The sequence below is a fragment of the Bombina bombina genome, chromosome 4 (assembly GCF_027579735.1).
Source record: "Bombina bombina isolate aBomBom1 chromosome 4, aBomBom1.pri, whole genome shotgun sequence".
In the NCBI taxonomy this organism is placed as follows: domain Eukaryota; kingdom Metazoa; phylum Chordata; class Amphibia; order Anura; family Bombinatoridae; genus Bombina; species Bombina bombina.
Window position 1 is genome coordinate 140,222,589 of NC_069502.1, and position 18,950 is coordinate 140,241,538.

Genomic DNA, 18,950 nt, shown 5'->3' on the forward strand with positions numbered 1-18,950 from the left:
TGACATTTTAAGCAACTTTCTAATTTACTCCTATTATCAAATTTTCTTCATTCTCTTGGTATCTTTATTTTAAATGCAAGAATGTAAGTTTAGATGCCGGCCCATTTTTGGTGAACAACCTGGGTTGTCCTTGCTGATTGGTGGATAAATTCATCCACCAATAAAAAAGTGATGTCCAGAGTTCTGGACCCCCAAAAAAGCTTAGATGCCTTCTTTTTCAAATAAAGATAGCAAGAAAACGAAGAAAAATTGATAATAGGAGTAAATTAGAAAGTTGCTTAAAATTGCATGCTCTATCTGAATCACGAAAGAAAAAACTGGGTTCAGTGTCCCTTTAATTATCGCCCCTCCTTGTTTTTTATTCTTGCATCTCGTACCTTTGCACCTATTATTCGGTCAGTTGGCAGCCTCTCCTATTCCTCCCTTCCTTTTCTCTTTTACCCCTTTCTTTTACTATCCTATTTCTTCTTTCCCTCTAACATGTTTTTTCTCTTAATTAATTTCTCTTTCTTGATCTGTATTTTTTTGTTCTTTATTTTCTCTTTCATTTTCTTAATTTTGTTTCTGACTGTGCTGTATTTTGCTTTCTTCATTCATCTGTTTTGTTCTATTCTTTCTCCATGGTATTTCCCTATCACTCCAATCTACCTTACATTCTTTAGCATCATTGTCTTTTCTTACCTTCTTCCTTTGTGTTTATCATTTTACTGCTGTTTCATTCTTGTATCTTTCTTTCTTTCGTATAATGATGATAGTCTATATAAGGTCCATAACATGTGGGATATAATTCCCGCCACTAAGAGGAGGCCAAGAACTCACACAAGATCTTAAAGTCCCTCCTATCTATTTTCAATTTTGTTATTGGCCACGAGAATAGATGTGTTCCAACTACTTGCTTATGGATTAATGTTTGGGAGCTCAGATCAATGTGAAACCCTATATCTGTGGGACATGCCATTCACAAAGAAGAGATTTCCAGCAAACTGAATGATACAGGGACATATAAATATCCTGTTATGTGGCCAGCATTACAATTGGAATTTTAGCCATAATTAATTATTATACTTGGCGCCAAAAAAAATTGATTTTATTTTACCCCACTTTCTATATGCTCCTTGCCTTCTTCATGCTCAGAGGGCTATGCTATTTGCTTTTTTGTCAATTTTAGCATTTCCATTTTTTCTTTGTTAAAAGAAGTGTTGATAACTTTGGATATTGAGGAGTCTGGACCTCTTGATAATAAATCCACTAAACGTTTAAATTCGGTCTATAAACCTCCTGTGATTACTCCTGAGGTTTTTTCCTGTTCCTGATGCTATTTCTGATGGGGTTGCTAAGGAATGGTCTAAGCCTGGTACTTCTTTTTTTTCCTTCTTCAAGGTTTAAAAAGTTGTATTCTTTGCCAGTAGCTAAGTTTCGGCTAGATTACGAGTTTGGCGTTAGAAGCTGTGCGGTGCTAAAGAGCAGTTTATGCTCACCGCTTACTTACAGACAGCGCTGGTATTACGGGTTTTTCCAAACCCGCAAAAAAGTGATCGTAGAGCAAAATTTTGCTCCACATCTCACCTCAATACCAGCGCTGCTTACGTTAGCGGTGAGCTGGCTGAACGTGCTCATGCACGATTTCCCCATAGTAATCAATGGGGGAGAGCCGGCTGAAAAAAAACTAACACCTGCAAAAAAGCAGCGTTTAGCTCCTAACGCAGCCCCATTGATTCCTATGGGGAAAATACATTTTTGTCTACACCTAACATCCTAACATGAACCCTGAGTCTAAACACCCCTAATCTTACACTTATTAACCCCTAATCTGCCGCCCCCGACATCGCCGATACCTACATTATATTATTAACCCCTAATCTGCCGCTCCGGACACCGCTGCCACCTAGATTATACTTATGAACCCATAATCTGCTGCTCCAACATCGCCGACACCTACATTATATTCATTAACCCCTAATCTGCCGCCCCCAACGTCGCCGCCACTATATTAGTTATTAACCCCTAAACCTAAGTCTAACCCTAACACCCCATACCTTAAATATAATTTAAATAAATCTAAATAAAAATAACTATCATTAACTAAATTATTCCTATTTAAAACTAAATACTTACCTATAAAATAAACCCTAAGCTAGCTACAATATAACTAATAGTTACATTGTAGCTAGCTTAGGGTTTATTTTTATTTTACAGGCAAGTTTGTATTTATTTTAACTAGGTAGAATAGTTATTAAATAGTTATTAACTATTTAATAACTACCTAGCTAAAATAAAGACAAAAGTACCTGTAAAATAAAACCTAACCTAAGTTGCAATTACACCTAACATTACCACTATAATTAAATTAATTCTCTAAATTAAATAAAATTATCTAAAGTACAAAAAAACACTAAATTACAGAAAATAATAAAAAAATTACAAGATTTTTAAACTAATTACACCTAATCTAATCCCCCTAACAGATTTTTAAACTAATTACACCTAATCTAATCCCCCTAACAAAATAAAAAAGCCCCCCAAAATAAAAAAAGCCCTACGCTTCCACTATATTACAAATAGCCCTTAATTCTATCAGCCAATCGGAATTAAGGTAGAAAAAATTATATTGGCTGATGCAATCAGCCAATAGGATTGAGCTGGCATTCTATTGGCTGTTCCAATCAGCCAATAGAATGCGAGCTCAATCCTATTGGCTGATTGCATCAGCCAATAGGATTTTTTCTACCTTAATTCCGATTCGCTGATAGAATTCTATCAGCCAATCGGAATTGAAGGGACGCCATTTTGGATGACGTCATTTTAAGGAACCTTCATTCAGTCGTAGCCGTCGGATGTCTTGAAGATGGACCCACTCCTCGCCGTCTGGATGAAGACTTCTGTCCGTCTGGAGGACCACTTCTGCCCGGCTTGGATGAAAATGTCACCCGGTAGGTCGATCTTCAGGGGGTTAGTGTTAGGTTTTTTTAAGGGCGGATTGGGTGGGTTTTAGAGTATGGTTGGTTGTGTGGGTGGTGGGTTTTAATGTTGGGAGGGGGATTTTTGTAATTTTTTTTACAGGTAAAAGAGCTGATTACTTTGGGGCAATGCCCAGCAAAAGGCCCATTTAAGGACTATTTGTAATTTAGTGTAGGGTAGGGCTTTTTATTTTGTTAGGGGATTAGATTAGGTGTAATTAGTTTTAAAATCTTGTAATTTTGTAATTATTTTCTGTAATTTAGTGTTCATTTTTTTTTGATACTTTAGATAATTTTATTTAATTTAAGGAATTAATTTAATGATAGTGGTAGTGTTAGGTGTAATTGTAACTTGGGTTAGGTTTTATTTTACAGGTACTTTTGTCTTTATTTTAGCTAGGTAGTAATTAAATGTTTAATAACTATTTAGTAACTATTCTATCTAGTTAAAATAAATACAAACTTGCCTGTAAAATAAAAATAAACCCTAAGCTAGCTACAATGTAACTATTAGTTATATTGTAGCTAGCTTAGGGTTTATTTGATAGGTATTTAGTTTTAAATAGGAATAATTTAGTTAATTATAGTTATGTTATTTATATTTATTTAAATTATATTTAAGTTAGGGGGGGTTAGGGTTAGACTTAGATTTAGGGGTTAATAACTTTAATATAGTGGCGGCGACGTTGGGGCGGCAGATTAGGGGTTAATAAATGTAGGTAGGTGTCGGCGATGTTAGGGACGGCAGATTAGAGGTTAATAAAATGTAACTAGTGTTTGCAAGGCGGGAGTGCTGCGGTTTAGGGGTTAATATATTTATTATAGTGGCGGCAGATTAGGGGTTAATTTTTTTTTAAAAGTGTTTGCAATGTGGGGGGGCCTCGTTTTAGGGGTTAATAGGTAGTTTATGGGTGTTAGTGTACTTTTTAGCACTTTAGTTAAGAGTTTTATGCTACGGCGTTGTAGTGTAAAACTCTTAACTACTGACTTTAAAATGCGGTACCAGGGTTGACAGGAGGGTCTACCGCTCACTTTTTGACTCTTAATACCGGCGCTATGCAAGTCCCATTGAAAAAAGAGGATACGCAATTGACGTAAGTGGATTTGTGGTATTTCCGAGTCTGACCAAAAAAGTGAGCGGTGAGCCTGTACCTTCAAGACCCGTAATACCAGCGGGCGTTAAAAAGCAACGTTGGGACCGGCCAACGCTGCTTTTTAAGCCTAACACAAGACTCGTAATCTAGCAGTTAGAGTTTTGGGGAAAAGTCCCTAAGGTTGATGGGGCTATTTCTACTCTTGCTAAGCGTACTACTATTCCTATTCAAGATAGTACCTCTTCTAAGGATCCTTTAGATAGGTAAATTGAATCTTATCTAAGGAAAGCTTATTTACATTCTGGCTATATTCTCAGACCTGCCATTTCTATGGCTGATGTTGCGGCTGCATCAACTTTTTGGTTGGATAGCTTAGCACATCGGGAAAAAGATTCTGATTTGCATAGCATTATTCGTTTGCTTCAACATGCTAATCATTTTATCTGTGATGCTATTTTTGATATAATCAAGATTGATGTTAAATCTATGTCTTTGGCTATTTTAGCTAGAAGAGCTTTATGGCTCAAATCATGGAATGCTGACATGGTATCTAAATCTAGGTTACTATCTTTATCATTCCAGGGTAATAATTTGTTTGGTTCCCAGTTGGATTCTATTATTTCCACTATTACTGGGGGAAGGGAGTTTTTTGCCCCAAGATAAAAGGTCTAAAGGTAAATCTTAAGCTTCTAATTGGTTTTGTTCCTTTTGTCGGAATAGACAACAGAAAACCACTCATTATTTCAAGACGTTTGGGCAGGTTCCGTTCGGAATCATTGGATTCAGAATATTGTCTCCCAGGGGTATCGAATAGGTTTCAGAATAAGACCTCCTGTGAGAAGATTTTTTCTCTCTCACGTTCCAACAAATCCTGTGAAAGCTCAGGCCTTTCTGAAGTGTGTTTCATATCTAGAGCTTTTAGGGGTATTTGTACCAGTTCCACTTCTGGAACAGGGTCTGGGTTTTTATTCAAATCTATTTATTGTCCCGAAGAAGGAAAACTCTTTCAGACCAGTTCTGGACCTGAAGTTTTTGAATCAATTTGTAAGGGTCCCAACTTTCAAGATAGTGACTATAAGGACTATTCTGCCTTTTGTTCAGCAAGGTCATTACATGTCCTCAATAGACTTAGAGGATGCGTATCTTCACATTCCGATTCATCCAGACCACTATCGGTTTCTGAGATTCTCTTTTCTAGACAAGTATTACCAATTTGTTGCTCTTCCATTTGGCCTAGAAACAGCTCCAAGAATCTTTTCGAAGGTTCTCGGTGCCCTTCTATCTGTAATCAAAGAGCAGGGTATTGCGGTGTTTCCTTATTTGAGCGATATCTTGGTACTGGCTTAATCTTTTCATTCAGCAGAATCTCACACAAATCAACTTGTGTTGTTTTTTCAAAAACATGGTTGGAGGATCAATTTACCAAAGAGTTTCTTGATTCCTCAGACAAGGGTCACCTTTTTAGGTTTCCAGATAGAGTCAGTGTCCATGACTCTTTAACAGACAAGAGACTAATGAAATTGTTTTCTGCCTGTTCGAAACCTTTAGTCTCGATCATTCCCTTCAGTGGCTATGTGCATGGAAGTTTTAGGTCTCATGACTGCAGCATCGGACGTGATCCCCTTTGCTCGTTTTCATATGAGACCTCTGCAGCTTTGCATACTGAATCAATGGTGCAGGGATTATACTTGAATATCACAATTGATATACTTAAATCCCAACATTCAACTCTCTCTGTCCTGGTGTTTGGACCATCATCAGATTATTGAAGGGGCCTCTTTTGTTCATCCTTCCTGGACTGTGATTTCAACAGATGCAAGTCTCACAGGTTGGGGAGCTGTCTGGGGGTCTCTGACAGCACAAGGAGTTTGGAATCCTCAAGAGGCGAGGTTACCAATCAATATTTTAGAACTCCGTGCTATTTTCAGGGCTCTACAGGTTTGGCCTCTATTAAAGAGAGAATCATTCATTCGTTTTCAGACAGACAATATCACAACTGTGACATATGTCAATCATCAGGGTGGGACTCGCAGTCCTTTAGCGATGAAAGAAATATCCAGGGGAGTGGTCTCTCCATCCAGATGTATTTTGTCAGATTGTACAGATGTCGGGTCTTCCCGAAATAGATCTGATGGCTTCCCATCTAAACAACAAGCTTCCCAGGTACCTTTCCAGGTCCAGAGATCCTCAGGCGCAGATGGTAGATGCATTAGCAGTTCCTTGGTTTTTCAAACCTGCTTACATTTTTCCGCCTCTAGTTCTTCTTCCAAGGGTGATCTCCAAGATCATAATGGAACAATTGCATGTTTCTTTCATGTAATTAGCAAGAGTCCATGAGCTAGTGACGTATGGGATATACATTCCTACCAGGAGGGGCAAAATTTCCCAAACCTTAAAATGCCTATAAATACACCCCTAACCACACCCACAATTCAGTTTTACAAACTTTGCCTCCTATGGAGGTGGTGAAGTAAGTTTGTGCTAGATTCTACGTTGATATGCGCTCCGCAGCAGGTTGGAGCCCGGTTTTCCTCTCAGCGTGCAGTGAATGTCAGAGGGATGTGAGAAGAGTATTGCCTGTTTGAATTCAATGATCTCCTTCTACGGGGTCTATTTCATAGGTTCTCTGTTATCGGTCGTAGAGATTCATCTCTTACCTCCCTTTTCAGATCGACGATATACTCTTATATATATACCATTACCTCTGCTGATTTTCGTTTCAGTACTGGTTTGGCTTTCTACAAACATGTAGATGAGTGTCCTGGGGTAAGTAAGTCTTATTTTCTGTGACACTCTAAGCTATGGTTGGGCACTTTTTTAATAAAGTTCTAAATATATGTATTCAAACATTTATTTGCCTTGACTCAGGATGTTCAACATTCCTTTTTTCAGACAGTCAGTTTCATATTTGGGATAATGCACTTGAATCAAATATTTTTCTTACCTTAAAAATTTGACTTTTTTCCCTGTGGGCTGTTAGGCTCGCGGGGGCTGAAAATGCTTCATTTTATTGCGTCATTCTTGGCGCGGACTTTTTTGGCGCAAAAAATATTTTCTGTTTCCGGCGTCATACGTGTCGCCGGAAGTTGCGTCATTTTTGACGTTCTTTTGCGCCAAAAATGTCGGCGTTCCGGACGTGGCGTCATTTTTGGCGCCAAAAGCATTTAGGCGCCAAATAATGTGGGCGTCTTATTTGGCGCTAAAAAAATATGGGCGTCGCTTTTGTCTCCACATTATTTAAGTCTCGTTTTTTTCTTTGCTTCTGGTTGCTAGAAGCTTGTTCCTTGGCATTTTTTCCCATTCCTGAAACTGTCATTTAAGGAATTTGATCAATTTTGCTTTATATGTTGTTTTTTCTCTTACATATTGCAAGATGTCTCACGTTGCATCTGAGTCAGAAGATACTTCAGGAAAATCGCTGTCTGGTGCTGGAACTGCCAAAGCTAAGTGTATCTGCTGTAAACTTTTGGTAGCTGTTCCTCCAACTGTTGTTTGTATTAATTGTCATGACAAACTTGTTAATGCAGATAATATTTCCTTTAGTAATGTACCATTACCTGTTGCAGTTCCATCAACATCTAATGTTCAGAATGTTCCTGATAACATAAGAGATTTTGTTTCTGAATCCATCAAGAAGGCTATGTCTGTTATTCCTCCTTCTAGTAAACATAAAAATGTTGAATTTTTAAATGAACATCATCATTCTGATTCTAATGACTCTTCTGGTTCAGAGGATTCTGTCTCAGAGATTGATGCTGATAAATCTTCATATTTATTTAAAATGGAATTTATTCGTTCTTTACTTAAAGAAGTACTAATTGCTTTAGAAATTGAGGATTCGGGTCCTCTTGATACTAAATCTAAACGTTTAGATAAGGTCTTTAAATCTCCTGTGGTTATTCCAGAAGTTTTTCCTGTTCCTGGTTCTATTTCTGAAGTAATTTCCAGAGAATGGAATAATTTGGGTAATTCATTTACTCCTTCTAAACGTTTTAAGCAATTATATCCTGTGCCGTCTGACAGATTAGAATTTTGGGACAAAATCCCTAAAGTTGATGGGGCTATTTCTAGGTCTTATGACTGCTGCATCGGACGCGATCCCCTTTGCTCGTTTTCACATGCGACCTCTTCAGCTCTGTATGCTGAATCAATGGTGCAGGGATTACACAAAGATATCTCAATTAATATCTTTAAAACCGATTGTACGACACTCTCTAACGTGGTGGACAGATCACCATCGTTTAATTCAGGGGGCTTCTTTTGTTCTTCCGACCTGGACTGTAATTTCAACAGATGCAAGTCTTACAGGTTGGGGAGCTGTGTGGGGATCTCTGACGGCACAAGGAGTTTGGGAATCTCAGGAGGTGAGATTACCGATCAATATTTTGGAACTCCGTGCAATTTTCAGAGCTCTTCAGTCTTGGCCTCTTCTGAAGAGAGAATCGTTCATTTGTTTTCAGACAGACAATGTCACAACTGTGGCATACATCAATCATCAAGGAGGGACTCACAGTCCTCTGGCTATGAAAGAAGTATCTCGAATTCTGGTTTGGGCGGAATCCAGCTCCTGTCTAATCTCTGTGGTTCATATCCCAGGTATAGACAATTGGGAAGCGGATTATCTCAGTCGCCAAACGTTGCATCCGGGCGAATGGTCTCTTCACCCAGAGGTATTTCTTCAGATTGTTCAAATGTGGGAGCTTCCAGAAATAGATCTGATGGCGTCTCATCTAAACAAGAAACTTCCCAGGTATCTGTCCAGATCCCGGGATCCTCAGGCGGAAGCAGTGGATGCATTATCACTTCCTTGGAAGTATCATCCTGCCTATATCTTTCCGCCTCTAGTTCTTCTTCCAAGAGTAATCTCCAAGATTCTGAAGGAATGCTCGTTTGTTCTGCTGGTAGCTCCGGCATGGCCTCACAGGTTTTGGTATGCGGATCTTGTCCGGATGGCCTCTTGCCATCCGTGGACTCTTCCGCTAAGACCAGACCTTCTGTCGCAAGGTCCTTTTTTCCATCAGGATCTCAAATCCTTAAATTTAAAGGTATGGAGATTGAACGCTTGATTCTTGGTCAAAGAGGTTTCTCTGACTCTGTGATTAATACTATGTTACAGGCTCGTAAATCTGTATCTAGAGAGATATATTATAGAGTCTGGAAGACTTATATTTCTTGGTGTCTTTCTCATCATTTTTCTTGGCATTCTTTTAGAATTCCGAGAATTTTACAGTTTCTTCAGGATGGTTTAGATAAAGGTTTATCCGCAAGTTCTTTGAAAGGACAAATCTCTGCTCTTTCTGTTCTTTTTCACAGAAAGATTGCTAATCTTCCTGATATTCATTGTTTTGTACAAGCTTTGGTTCGTATAAAACCTGTCATTAAGTCAATTTCTCCTCCTTGGAGTTTGAATTTGGTTCTGGGGGCTCTTCAAGCTCCTCCTTTTGAACCCATGCATTCATTGGACATTAAATTACTTTCTTAGACAGTTTTGTTCCTTTTGGCGATCTCTTCTGCCAGAAGAGTCTCTGAGTTATCTGCTCTTTCTTGTGAGTCTCCTTTTCTGATTTTTCATCAGGATAAGGCGGTGTTGCGAACTTCTTTTGAATTTTTACCTAAGGTTGTGAATTCCAACAACATTAGTAGAGAAATTGTGGTTCCCTCATTATGTCCTAATACTAAGAATTCTAAGGAGAAATCGTTGCATTCTTTGGATGTTGTTAGAGCTTTGAAATATTATGTTGAAGCTACTAAGTCTTTCCGAAAGACTTCTAGTCTATTTGTTATCTTTTCCGGTTCTAGAAAAGGCCAGAAAGCTTCTGCCATTTCTTTGGCATCTTGGTTGAAATCTTTAATTCATCATGCCTATGTCGAGTCGGGTAAAACTCCGCCTCAAAGGATTACAGCTCATTCTACTAGGTCAGTTTCTACTTCCTGGGCGTTTAGGAATGAAGCTTCGGTTGATCAGATTTGCAAAGCAGCAACTTGGTCCTCTTTGCATACTTTTACTAAATTCTACCATTTTGATGTATTTTCTTCTTCTGAAGCAGTTTTTGGTAGAAAAGTACTTCAGGCAGCGGTTTCAGTTTGAATCTTCTGTTTATGTTTTTCATTAAACTTTATTTTGGGTGTGGATTATTTTCAGCAGGAATTGGCTGTCTTTATTTTATCCCTCCCTCTCTAGTGACTCTTGCGTGGAAAGATCCACATCTTGGGTAGTCATTATCCCATACGTCACTAGCTCATGGACTCTTGCTAATTACATGAAAGAAAACATAATTTATGTAAGAACTTACCTGATAAATTCATTTCTTTCATATTAGCAAGAGTCCATGAGGCCCGCCCTTTTTTGTGATGGTTATGATTTTTTTGTATAAAGCACAATTATTCCAATTCCTTATTTTATATGCTTTCGCACTTTTTCTTATCACCCCACTTCTTGGCTATTCATTAAACTGAATTGTGGGTGTGGTGAGGGGTGTATTTATAGGCATTTTAAGGTTTGGGAAACTTTGCCCCTCCTGGTAGGAATGTATATCCCATACGTCACTAGCTCATGGACTCTTGCCAATATAAAAGAAATTAATTTATCAGGTAAGTTCTTACATAAATTATGTTTTTTCTGATAGCACCAGCATGGCATCACAGGTTTTGGTATGCAGATCTTGTCCGGATTTCCAGTTGCCAACCTTGGCCACTTCCTTTAAGGCCAGACCTTCTGTCTCAGGGGCCGTTTTTACATCAGGATCTCAAATCGCTAAATTTGAAGGTATGGAAATTGAACGCTTAGTGCTTAGTCATAGAGGTTTCTCTGACTCAGTGATTAATACTATGCTACAGGCTCGTAAGTCCGATTCAAGGAAGATTTATTATCGGGTTTGGAAAACCTATATTTCATGGTGTTTTTCTCATAAATTCTCTTGGCATTCTTTTAGAATTCCTAGATTTTTACAGTTTCTTCAGGATGGTTTGGATAAAGGTTTGTCTGCAAGTACTTTGAAGGGACAAATCTCTGCTCTTTCTGTTTTATTTCATAGAAAGATTGCTAAACTTCCTGATATTCGCTGTTTTTTTCAGGCTTTTGTTCGTATCAAGCCTGTTGTTAAATCAATCTCTCCTCCTTGGAGTCTTAATTTGGTTTTGAGTGCTTTGCAGGCTCCTCCTTTTGAGCCTATGCATTCTTTGGATATTAAACTCTTTTCTTTGAAAGTGTTGTTTCTTTTGGCTATCTCTTTAGCTAGAAGAGTTTATGAATTGTTTGCTCTCTTGTGAGTCTCCTTTTCTGATTTTCCATCAGGATAAGGCTGTTTTGCGGACTTCGTTTAAATTTCTTCCTAAGGTTGTGTATTCTAACAACATTAGTAGGGAAATTGTTGTTCCTTCCATGCGTCCTAATCCTAAGAATACTCTTGAAAGATCTTTACATTCTTTGGATGTTGTTAGAACTTTTGAAATATTATGTTGAAGCTACTAAAGAGTTCTTCTAGTCTATTTGTTGTTTTTTCTGGTCCTAAGAAAGGTCAGAAAGACTCTGCCATTTCTTTGGCATCTTGGTTAAAACTTTTAATTCACAAGGTTTATTTGGAGGCAGGGCAGTCTCTGCCTCAGAGAATTACAGCTCATTCTACTAGATCAGTCACCACCTCTTGGGCTTTTAAGAATGAAGCTTCAGTTGATCAGATTCACAAAACAGCAACTTGGTCTTCTTTACATACATTTACTAAATTTTACCATTTTGATGTATTTGCTTCTTCTGAAGCAGTCTTTGGTAGAAAAGTTCTTCAGGCAGCTGTCTCAGTTTGATTCTTCTGCTTATGATTTATGTTTTTTTTCTTAAAATTTATGTGAATTTTATGAGAAAGACTTATTTTTTTTGTAGATTTAATTTCTTCAGCTGAAATAATAGTTTTTATTTTATCCCTTCCTTTCTAGTGACTCTTCTGTGGTCTTCCACATCTAGTTCATGGACTCTTGCAAATTACATGAAAGAAAACATAATTTATGTAAGAACTTACCTGATAAATTAATTTATTTCATATTGGCAAGAGTACATGAGGCCCACCCTTTTTTTGGTGGTTATGATTTTGTATAAAAGCACAATTTTATTTCCAGTTCCTATTTTTCTATGCTTTTTTACTCCTTAGTTTATCACCCCACTACTTGGCTATTCGTTAAACTGAATTGTGGGTGTGGTGAGTGGTGTATTTTTAGGCATTTTGAGGTTTGTCTCAACAAATTGTGCTGGACAACCTATCGAGAGACGCGCTCTCTTGGTGGCTCTGTCCAGATCATCTGTCCCAAGGCACGTGCTTCTTGAGACCATCCTGGGAGATTGTGACTTCGGACGCAAGTTTTCTGGCTGGGGAGCCGTTTAGGGTGCAAAGGCACAAGGGCTGTGGACTCAGGAGGAGTCCTCCCTTCCGATCAATATATTGGAACTCCGGGCAATCTTCAATGCCTTGAAGGCTTAGCCCCTTCTGGGTTTGTCCCAGTTTATCAGATTCCAATCAGACAATATAACCTTGGTTGCCTACATCAACCATCAAGGGGGAATGGAAGTCCCTTGGCGATGAGAGATGTATCTCAGATACTAGAGTGGGGGGAGACTCACAGATGTACGCTGTCAGCGATCCACATTCCAGGTCTGGACAACTGGAAAGTGGACTTTCTCAGCAGGCAATCCTTTTACCCAGGGGAATGGTCTCTCCACCCAAGGTGTTTGCAGAGATATGCAGCAAGTGGGGGGCGCCGGAGATAGATCTCATGGGATCCTCTGGCGGAACTGATAGATGCCCTTTCAGTACCATGGAGGTTCAAACTCGTATATCTTTTTCCTCCATTATCGCTTCTCTCTCGTGTTGTGGTGGCTCGAAAAAAGCAGGAGCGAGCATCAGTGATTCTGATTTCTCCATCGTGGCCGTGAAGGATGTGGTTTGCGGATCTGGTGGGGATGTCCTCATCTCCTCAGTGGAGGTTACCTTGTCGCAGAGATCTGCTGATACAGGGTCCATTCGTTCATCAAAATCTAGATTCTCTGAGGCTGACTGCATGGAGATTGAACGCTTAGTCTTAACCAAGAGAGGGTTTTCTCAGGGTGTTATCGACACTCTCATTCAAGCTCGTAAGCCAGTTACTTGTATCTACCATAAAGGTGTGGAGGACTTACTTGTACTGGTGTGAAGAGCGTGGCTTTTCCTGGCATAAGGTTAAGATTGCGAGAATTTTATCTTTTCTCCAGGATGGACTGGAGAAGGGTCTATCTGCTAGTTCCCTGAAGGAACAGATATCGGCCCTGTCGGTGTTACTGCACAAAAGATTGGTTGAGCTTCTGGATGTGCAGTCCTTTAAGGATCTGACTAGGATCAGACCTGTGTCTAGATCTGGGGCTCCACCTCTGTTTGAGCCTATGCATACTGTTGACATTAAATTGTTATCTTGGAAGATTCTTTTTTTTTGTTGGCTATTGCCTCTGCATGCAGAGTTTCTGAGATTTCTGCTTTGCAATGTGACCCCCCCATCTTGTTTTCCATACTGATAAGGCAGTTTTACGTACTAAATTAGGGTTCCTCCCTAAGGTGGTGTTGGATCGTAACATTAATCAAGAAATTGTTGTTCCTTCTTTGTGTCCTAATCCTTCTTTAGCAAAGGAACGCTTTGATGTGGTTCATGCCTCGAAGTTCTATCTTCAGGCTACTAAGGAATTCAGACAATCTTCCTCTTTGTCATCTATACGGGAAAGTGTAAGGGGCAGTAGGCTACTATGACTTCCCTATCTTTCTGGTTGAGGAGTGTCATCCTCTTAGCTTATGAGACAGTGGGGTGACAGCCTCCTGAGAGGATAACGGCTCATTCCACTAGAGCAGTGGCTTCCTCCTGGGCTTTTAAGACCAAAGCCATTATGGATCAGATTTGTAAGGCTACCTGGTCCTTTTTACACACTTTTTCTAAATTTTACAAGTTTGATTTGTTTGCTTCGACTGAAGCAGCTTTCGGAAGAAATATATCTCTTGTAAGATGTATCGAGTTCACGGATTCATCCTTACTTGTGGGATATTCTCCTCTCCTACAAGAAGTGGCAAAGAGAGCACCCACAGCAGAGCTGCCTATATAGCTCCCCCCTTAGCTCCACCCCCCAGTCATTCTCTTTGCCTACTCTAAGTAACTAGGAAGTGCAGAGCGAGTGTGGTGACAAAAATTTTAGTTTTTTATTTCTCAAGCAAAAGTTTGTTATTTTAAAATGGTGTCGGTGTGTACTATTTACTCTTTGGCAGAAAAAGAGATGAAGATTTCTGCAAGGAGGATTATGATCTTAGCACTTTGTAACTAAGATCCACTGCTGTTCTCACTAGAGCTGAAGAGTACAGGAAAACTTCAGTTGGGGGAACGGTTTGCAGGCTAAACTGCATTAAGGTATGTTCAGTCTATGTTTTTCTAGACAGACTGTGTTTATTCTAGAAAAGGCTGGCAATATCCCCATGGGGAAAGGGTAAGCTGTATTCAGACACTTAGATAGGAATTTCAGCTTGCTTGAAGGGCTCATTTGTTACTGGTGACACTGTTAGGAAAAAAAGTTTTTTGTTTGTTCAGTAAATGATGCAATTATAACGTTTTTTGAAGGGACTGAAGGGGTCATTTTGGTTTGTGTTAGGGTTTTTTAACCCACATGGTTAATTAAGAGACACTCAGGTGTTTTTCTAATAGGCCTCAAAACATCGAGTGAGGTGGGAGGAGCCTATTTTCGCGCCTCAGTTGCGCAGTTTCTTTTCCTTAAAAGTCATCCAACTGCTTTTCTATAGGTTCCTGCTGTGTTTGAGGGCTGTAAAGTAGGTTTTTTCCCCACAAATCGTTCTGAAGGGCAGGTAGGCGCCACAGCAGAGCTGTGGCAAGGTGCTGAAAGTCTTTTTTACCGGTTTTGATGTTTTTTTCAATCCGGTTTTGCCATTAAGGGGTTAATTGTTTATTTGCATAGTTGTGCAAAGTTACTAAGGCTGTAAGATACTACTGTAAAAATGTTGTTAAGTTTACTGCTTTTTTACACTGTTTTGCAGAACTTGTGCAACTTTTTTTCTCTTAAAGGCACAGTACCGTTTTATTTTGAAGTGTTATTTACTTTGATTACAGTGTTTTCCAAGCTTGCTTGTTACATAACTAGCCTGTTTAACATGTCTGATACCAAGGAAAATCCTTGTTCAATATGTTTGGAAGCCATTGTGGAACCCCCTCTAAGAATGTGTCCCAAATGTACTGATATGTCTATAAATTATAAAAAACATATATTAACACTTGTAGATGATTCTCAGTCAGAAGTAAATGAGGGTTCGCCATCTAGCTCTCCCCAAGTGTCACAAACAGGAACGCCTGCACAAGTGACGCCAAGTAGCTCTAGTGCGTCACATTCATTTACTTTACAAGACATGGCCACAGTTATGAATACAACCCTCACTGAGGTTTTATCCAAACTGCCTGTTTTACAAGGAAAGCGGGACAGCTCTGGGTTAAGGAAAAATGCTGAGCCGTCTCACGCTTTAATAGCCGTTTCTGATATGCCCTCACAATGCTCTGAAGGGGCGAGGGATTTGTTATCTAAGGGAGAAATTTCTGATTCAGGAAATACACTTTCTCAGACAGATTCTGATATGACGGCCTTTAAAGCTTATTGCTTAGAGAGGTATTAGCAACTCTAGATGATTGTAACCCTATAGTGGTCCCAGAGAAATTATGTAAAATGGATAGATACTTAGAGGTTCCTGTTTACACTGATGTCTTTCCAGTCCCTAAGAGGATTGTCAATATTATTGCTAAGGAGTGGGATAGACCAGGTATTCCGTTCACTCCCCCTCCTGTTTTAAGAAAATGTTTCCCATATCTGATACCATAAGGGACTCATGGCAGACAGTTCCTAAGGTGGAGGGAGCTATTTCTACTCTGTCTAAGCGTACAACTATACCTATCGAGGACAGTTGTGCTTTCAAAGATCCTATGGATGAAAAATTAGAGGGTCTCCTGAAGAAAATTTTTGTTCATCAAGGTTTTCTCTCCAACCTATTGCGTGCATTGTTCCTGTAACGACTGCAGCTGCTTTCTGGTTTGAGGCTCTAGAAGAGGATCTTCAAATGGAGACTCCATTAGAGGAAATTATGGACAGAATTAAGGCACTTAAGTTGGATAATTCTTTTATTACAGATACCGCTTTTCAACTGGCTAAATTAGTGGCAAAGAATTCAGGTTTTGCCATTTTAGCACGCAGGGCGTTATGGCTTAAGTCCTGGTCTGCTGATGTGTCATCTAAATCGAAACTTTTGAACATTCCTTTCAAAGGTAAGACCCTATTCGGGCCTGAACTGTAGGAGATTATTTCAGACATTACTGGAGGGAAAGGTCATGCCCTCTCAGGATAGATCAAATAAGATGAGGGCCAAACAAAATAATTTTCGTTCCTTTCGGAACTTTAAGAGTGGTCCCGCTTCAGCTTCCTCTGCTACAAAGCCAGAGGGGAATTTTGCCCAATCCAAATCAGTCTAGAGAGCTAACCAGGCTTGGAATAAGGGTAAACAGGCCAAGAAGCCTGCAGCTGCCTCTAAGACAGCATGAAGGGGTAGCCCCCGATCCGAGACCGGATCTAGTAGGGGGCAGACTCTCTCTCTTCGCTCAGGCTTGGGCGAGAGATGTTCAGGATCCCTGGGCTTTAGAAATTGTGTCCCAGGGATATCTTCTGGAATTCAAGGGCTCCCTTCCAAGGGGGAGATTTCACATTTCTCGATTGTCTGTAAACCAGACAAAGAGAGAGAGGCGTTCTTACTCTGTGTAGAAGACCTACATACCATGGGGGTGATTCGCCCAGTCCCAAAGGAGGAACAGGGGCTAGGGTTTTATTCAAACCTGTTTGTGGTTCCCAAGAAAGAGGGAACTTTCAGACCAATCTTGGATCTCAAAATTCTAAACAAGTTCCTCATTCAAGATGGATACTATTCGGACTATTCTACCTCTGATCCAGGAGGGTCAATATATGACTACCGTGGACTTAAAGGATGCGTCTCTACACATCCCTATTCACAGAGATCATCATCAATTCCTCAGATTCGCCTTTCTAAACAGGCATTACCAGTTTGTGGCCCTTCTTTTCGGGTTGGCCACGGCTCCCAGAATTTTCACAAAAGTGCTAGGGTCCCTTCTGGCGGTTCTACGACCACTGGGCATAGCAGTGGCGCCTTATCTAGATGACATCTTAATTCAGGCGTCGACTTTCCAGCTAGCCAAGTCTCACACAGACATTGTGTTGGCTTTTCTGACATCTCACGGGTGGAAAATGAACATAAAAAAGAGTTATCTCTTCCCTCTTACAAGAGTTTCCTTCCTAGGGACTCTCATAGACTCGGTAGAAATGAAAATATTTCTGACAGAGGTCAGAAAGTTAAAACTCTTATCCACTTGCCGAGTTCTTCATTCCATTCCTCGGCCATCAGTGGCTCAGTGTATGGAGGTAATCGGACTCATGGTAGCGGCAATGGACATAGTTCCTTTTGCCCGTCTACACCTCAGACCACTGCAACTATGCATGCTCAAACAGTGGAATGGGGATTATGCAGACTTATCTGCTCAACTGCATCTGGACCAGGAGACCAGAGATTCTCTTCTCTGGTGGTTGTCTCAGGACCACCTGTCTCAGGGAATGTGCTTCCGCAGGCCAGAGTGGCTGATTGTAAGGACAGATGCCAGCCTGCTAGGCTGGGGTGCAGTCAGGAACTCCCTGAAAGCACAGGGCTTATGGTCTCGGGAGGAAGCTCTCCTCCCGATAAACATTTTAGAACTGAGAGCGATTTTCAATGCGCTTCAGACGTGGCCTCAGCTTACTGCGGCCAAATTCATCAGGTTTCAGTCGGACAACATCACGACTGTATCTTATATCAATCATCAGGGAGGAACAAGGAGTTCTCTAGCAATGATGGAGGTAACCAAAATAATCCGGTGGGCAGAGGATCACTCTTGCCATCTCTCAGCAATCCACATCCCAGGAGTAGAGAACTGGGAGGCAGATTTTCTAAGTCGTCAGACTCTTCATCCGGGGGGGGGGGACCTCCATCTGGAGGTATTCGCCCAGCTGATTCAGCTATGGGGCACACCAGAATTTGATCTGATGGCGTCTCGTCAGAATGCCAAACTTCCTTGTTACGGGTCCAGGTCCCGGGATCCCAAGGCGGTACTGATAGATGCTCTAGCAGTGCCTTGGTCCTTCAATCTGGCTTATGTATTTCCACCGTTTCCTCTCCCACGTCTGGTTGCCAGAATCAAGCAGGAGAGAGCTTCGGTAATTCTGATAGCCCCTGCGTTGCCACGCAGGACTTGGTATGCAGACCTAGTGGACATGTCCTCGGTTCCACCGTGGACTCTGCCAATGAGGCGGGACCTTCTAATTCAAGGGCCGTTCACGCATCCAAATCTAATTTCTCTGCGTCTGACTGCTTGGAGATTGAACGCATGATTTTATCAAAGCGTGGTTTCTCTGAATCGGTTATTGATACCCTGATTCAGGCTAGAAAGCCTGTCACCAGGAAGATTTATCATAAGATTTGGCGCAAATATCTTTATTGGTGTGAATCCAAAGGTTACTCGTGGAGTAAGATTAGGATTCCTAGAATATTGTCTTTTCTCCAAGATGGTTTGGAGAAGGGATTATCTGCTAGTTCTCTTAAAGGTTAAATATCTGCTTTGTCTATTCTACTTCACAAACGTCTGGCAGATGTCCCAGACGTTAAAGCATTTAGTCAGGCTTTGGTCAGAATCAAGCCTGTATTTAAACCTGTTGCTCCGCCATGGAGCCTAAACTTATTTCTTAAAGTTCTTCAAGGGGTTCCGTTTGAACCTATGCATTCCATAGATATTAAGCTTTTATCTTGGAAAGTTT

At 40.3% G+C, this 18,950-nt stretch overlaps 1 protein-coding gene across 1 annotated transcript in view; it reads left to right on the forward strand.

Annotated features, from left to right (window-relative positions):
- The window catches only part of WDR35 (WD repeat domain 35), a 291,517-nt gene that overhangs the window by 258,948 nt on the left and 13,619 nt on the right, over nucleotides 1-18,950 (forward strand).